We start from the raw sequence: 6000 nt of genomic DNA on the forward strand, positions 1-6000 counted from the left end.
GTCTGCTATACTATATTTTAGGACACAAAAGTTATTAAAAACAACAACAAATAGAGGGATGTCATATAATGATGTAAAAACTGCATGAATATGTATGGTGTGTGAGAAGGTAATCTATCCAACATTGTAAGGATTCCAGTTTGTTTTCCAGGTGTTCATCCACTTGGTAATCTGTGATAGAGACCCAGCTAAATATATACAATCATCCTTTGCCATTATAACAACCTCATTCCAAAATCCACAAGCATTATTGTGGTGTATACAGTTCTAACATCTTCCACTCTACTGGCAAGACTTCAAGATGTTGGATTTTGTCTGTGGGAACTTTGACTCGTTCATCCAGAAAAGAATTTGTAGGATCAGCCTGATGTTGAACAAGAGGACAGGCCATCTCCTTTCTGGTTTATCCCAAAGGTGTTAAATGGGTTTATGTCAGAGCTTTGTGTGGGTTAGTCAAGTCCTTCCACACCAGATTCATCCCACCAAGCCTTCCTGGGGCTTATTTTCTGCCCTTGGGCGCTGTGTTGCTTGAAACAAAAAAAAAGGCTTTTCCGACAAACTGCTCTCACCAATTTTAAAACCAATATTTGTAAAGGTCCTCTGTAAACAAAAGGATTAACATTTTTATTTTGTGAATTAAGGCACTCCCAGAAAAAGCAACAACTATTTATACATCCCAAATGTTACAAATGGCTTGTTCATTGCACAGCCAGATTAAGACGTTAGACTTGTTGCTTTGCAGAAAACAATTCCAAAAGCTCCAGAGTCCTACAGTGGCCTCATCCTCAGCCCTCATCCTGGTGCTTTTATATCAAATATCAGCTTAGTGATGTCAAGTTGGCATGCAGTTGCCCAGCAAACAAAACCAGGGCAATGATAATCCCAGGACAAAACTTTTCTGCTGATATTATCTCCAGTGGGTCTGCAGTTAATAGGGCAGCAAACGTTTTTACAAACACATTTGTTTCAAGATCCAGGGAGCACACTGTGATTACATGTTGTCGATGTTAAAGTAAAACATTTACTCTGCTTTCATCAGTACCATAGTACTACAAAATCATGCTGAAATCATGAAATGAGCCCTCTTGAACAAGTTACAGTTTCACCTCTGCCGATGACAACTGCATGGCTCAGTGTGCAGCTTCCAGGTACAATAAATAGGTACTTTGTGTATGGTGCATTAATTTTGCGTGATTTTTTTGTGAGGTTTGGGACAACATTTGCCTGGAGGTTACATGTGTGTCACACAACACTTGTCCAACATTCACACAATAGTTTCTGTGCATATGCACGACATAAATTACAAATCTATAGCTGTTGCGACTGTTGCACGGATATTGCATAACAGCTGCAAAGCAATTGAATTCTACCTTCATGAGGTATATTAAGGAAAACAGACCTCACAGTACAGGTGCAAACGCCTCTGGATGAAGACAAGATGGACGTTTTGGGGGATAATTTGTGTTTTCTTGCACGTCCCATCATTTGAAAATTAAATTGAGAACGTTTTAATACAAGTTTGACGGATCTGTGTTAACTACAATGAGTCTCTTTTGCGAGAAAACATAGCTTTAGAACATGTTCAAAATTCAAGTTATCAGGTTTTTTTCAATCCTACAAAGAAATTATGAAATCCATTCAGTTATTTTGTGAACTAAATTAATTTTCTAATCAATTTTTCACAGGACAGGAGCTCATCCTACTGACTGAACCTCCAATCAAATGCTTTTGTACTTGGAATGAATGTGTGCCCTTTGTCCCTGTACTGCAGTTAACTCACTGCAGTAACACTCTCACCGAGGTAGATTGTGGACCTTGGAGGTAACACAGTGACATTGGCCGTCCAAGAATCTGCAGGGGAATAAAGCCTCATTATAATCCTTGTCATGCTTATATCTACTACAGTTCAGCTGTGTGCCACAGATGAAGGCTTTTTTTTTAATTGGTTTTCATTTCCACCCCATACCTTCAAGTGTAGCGACCTGCTGCACAAATGCACCTGAAATACACACAAAAAAAAAAGTTTCACACAAAGAGACACATCTCGCCAAATGTTTGTGGTCCACCACATTGATGTTTTTTCTTCTGACAGCCAATCAGCATTCAAATGTGCCCAACGGGAAGTGGAGAAGATTTGATCCCACATGTCAGATAGTCATCCATGGTCATCAGCTAAATCATCGATGATAGAAATCAACACAACATAAACTAACATTTAAAAAATAAGGTTTGCTTTTACATTCAAATTTTGAAACAAGCTCCCAGAAGCACATTTGTGTCTACACAGCAGTGCCTCGCTCTGCTTTGAAGAAAATCTCACAAACTCACTCATTCACTCAGGCACACACACACACACACACACACACACACACACACACACACACACACACACACACACACACACACACAACTACAGTGCTGCCACACAGTGCGACACCGAGCAGAGCTTCATACTCCTTAATGAGATGGTTTAGACGGTTATCATCCCCATGGGAACAGAAGGAATGTACACACATTTACTGTACACCCCTGTTAGACATTCGCACGAGCGTGCGCACACACACACACACACACACACACACACAGTACAATCACTACAAAACTACTGCAAGCATATAATTTGAAATGGAAAAAAAACATGTCTCTTAAAAATGGTGAAAACGGGAGGCGCCACCACAACAATGTGTATGTTCTGCTTAAATGAATATTACATTAGTTCAATTCAGACTCTGGCTGCTGCTCATCATTTGAACTCAGACTGTCTGAGACTCCCAGCTGCAGGCGAACAGCCCAGTCAGGTTTATAACCCTGCAAAGCATGCTACTGATATATAATAATATAATAATAATAATAGTATATATATATATGAGTGAGTACAGCTTTGCATCTATGGCAGCACTGTTCTGAAAGCAGATGCCTCTGGAAGCATTTGGACAGGTTTTTCCCTCCAGTGAAAATTGACTTTTTTTTGTTGATGTTTTTTCATATAAAAACAGAACAAAATGTCACAGGTTTTGACCAGAAGATAGTTGGCTATGTTTGACAGTCAAGTAAGTAATATATAATACTCACCGAGCAGTGAGGAGATAAGTATGGTGATCATTCCGTTGACGATTGAGTCTCAGAAGTAGACTCCTGAAGTAGACACCTTTCAGAAATCCTGTGATGTTTGCAAAAGCCTCTTTTACTTTAAAGGCCACAGGACATGAAATAGTCACATTTCTTAGGGGGAGTTTCAACTGACTATCCCAGACAACCGAAAGGCAGAGATGCTGATCTTGGTGGAGCCATTTCCTTCCTGTATGCACTAACAGTTGGAGCCATCAGACATTAGACTTCTGCACAAAAAAGCAAAAATGGGTCGTTTAAGTCACAAAATACTGTATTTCTTGTTTCTCTAATCTTGTTTTCGTGGGACCTCATAAGCTACATATGGAAAATCAATTGTTTCTTTTGTTATTTTTGTTTTTGATTGAGCTGCTGCAGCTGAAAGAGGTTTTCTCATTTCATTTAAGAGTTCATGTTGTCATTTGTTTGCTCTATTTATACCCTCCTCTTTTTGTCACACTTACTGATGATGGGGGTGCTCATTTAGTCTTTGTGGTGCATTTTATTTTACTCACGATCACCCAGTCAGTCACAGGCAGGGTTTGCTAGTTTATTAAATGAGGGAAATCTCAACTCCCAGTCAATTAGTTTTCAGCCAGCCTGCAGCACAGTCCAGCGGTGCAATCCACGATGGAATCGCTCAACGGGAATGGGATGAATTGCCATCAAGGTTAATGTGAATATATATGGTACGTAAAGGATGAATTGTAATGATTTTGCTACTCAACAGAGTCTTGATTTGATGTCAATGCCAGTTTTGGTTCTGTGAAACATCAACAGGGCGACGTTTATGACACCAGGGACCATGATCCAAGGAGAAGCAGAATCGTTCTCAAGTGCCTTCAGCACACTAACATTTATAATTGTGACTTAATTGTCTTCACAGCTTTGGGACTATTTTCAATAAGATTTTCGAGACAACTCATTGATAAAAGAGCCATAAGTTTGGTAATGTGTTCACTTCCATCCATACATTACTTTTGCTTTCTTTATCCAAGTAAAGGTTGCAGGGGTACTGAAGCCAACCCCAGCTGACAATTAACATAAAAAGCAGGGTTTATCCTGGACGAGTCAGCAATCCAACAAAGGGCAAACACAAGGTAGCTGTGGCAATGCAAGACATTTATTCATACAGTGTCACAGACACAGGACTTTACAAAACATATGACAATACACTAGAAATTGATGAATAACAGAAATACGTTAAAACAAAGCAAATAGGACAGGTTGCCTTCCAAGCCCTTCAGGTTGCCTTATCCATGTGTTAAGGCTGCTTCACACTGTGTGATTTTCCAGTGTCCAAGACAAAAGATAACAATCGTTGCCATATCTTTGGTCTCGGCTCTAAATCGATGGTCTCACGTCGCACTGTGTGTCCAGTTCAAGAATGGCCGATGTCACGGTCTTGCGACCGAAGACAACCTGCGATAAACTTGTGACCGTGTCAGAACTGTGTGAGTGTGACAGCTGCTGCGACCTACATCAATGAGAAATGCAGGATGAATTGACTGATCAGCACAACACTGGTGCTAAACCCAAATAGATGCTTTTTGGTTATGAATGCATAGCAGAGCTGCGGAAACAGAAGCTGTACCTTTTTTGGGTGGATTTCTCGCCACACACATATTTGCCACAAGAGCGCGAGCTCCATTCATGCTTCACTTGTTCCTTTTTTGTGAATGAATGGTGCACACTTATGACGTTTTATTATTGTGGACTCACTTCAACTCATGTACATTATACGCTGCAAAGCAGCTTTTTCATTGTGCAATCTGGACACAGCAAACTTCACATTGTGCCTAAAGTTATTAGATTCATGTCGTACAGTTTATAGCGAGCCGTGAACTTATAAGATTGTTAAAATCGCACAGTTAATAGCCGGCCCTAATGTCTTTGGGCAAGTCACTGAAGTATGCAAGCATGCCCAGTGAGACTGCTCAAATTTACCATTTACCACATCAGCTTGTCAAAGATGTCTTCATAATGCCCTCCTCTCTAGGCCATTAGCTGAAAATGCCATGAGGCTGGTGTAAAATTACAAACACTGCAAGCTGCAAGTGAAGTGGAAAGTGAGGCCTTAAAGACACAAAAGTTACATTGGCTTGTTTATGACAGAAACTGATCTGAAGGCAGAAAGAGTCATTCCAAGACAATAATGATTGATGGTGGGCTGTCAGTTACAAGGAGGTTCTTTGAAATGAAAAGCCCCCAGAAGTTTAAGTTAACATACAAGAACAGGCTGTCAACTGTACTCTGGTCAGGTGGTCAGTGCATCACAGGGATAAAGACAATCAAACATACTCTCACACGAAGTTACGGGGATTTTAGAGTCCTTAATTAACCTTAAACGCACGGTGGCGCGCACACAGGCAGAACATGCAAACTGAAGAGCGCCTCATATGAGGCAAAGGTGCAAAAGTCCCTCGGTCCTTCGGCTTTTTACGCGTATCAGCTGAGTCAACTACTAAAACCAAGGTGAGAAAGTTAGAGGAAAAAAAACCTTATTTTTTTTGGGCAGCGAGAGAGCACTTTGCTCGGTATCGTGGGTGCGCTCCCAAACTTGCGCTCAGTCCTCTCACAGGTAAATACAGTCACCTCATTATCCCCCTGCGATCTCTGCCTCCTCCTCCTCCTCCTCCTCGTCCCTCCCTCCACCTCCCGTCGCTCCCGCATCCAGCCTCCCCAACGTTCAGGGTTTCTTCCAGGAAGCGCGTCGGACAGTCGGATGCTCTGCTGGAATGCCTGGGAGCCACGCCGTCCTTTTTGTCCATTTCCGAGCGAAATAGAGGGCGGGGGACGCAGAGGAGGAGAGGGAGAGGGAGCCTGCGGGGAGGCGGCGGAGGAGAGGAACAGGAGGAGGAGGAGGGGTGGATATAGGAGAAAGGAACAGAC

The sequence above is a fragment of the Blennius ocellaris genome (assembly GCF_963422515.1).
Source record: "Blennius ocellaris genome assembly, chromosome: 12".
Taxonomy (NCBI): Eukaryota; Metazoa; Chordata; class Actinopteri; order Blenniiformes; family Blenniidae; genus Blennius; species Blennius ocellaris.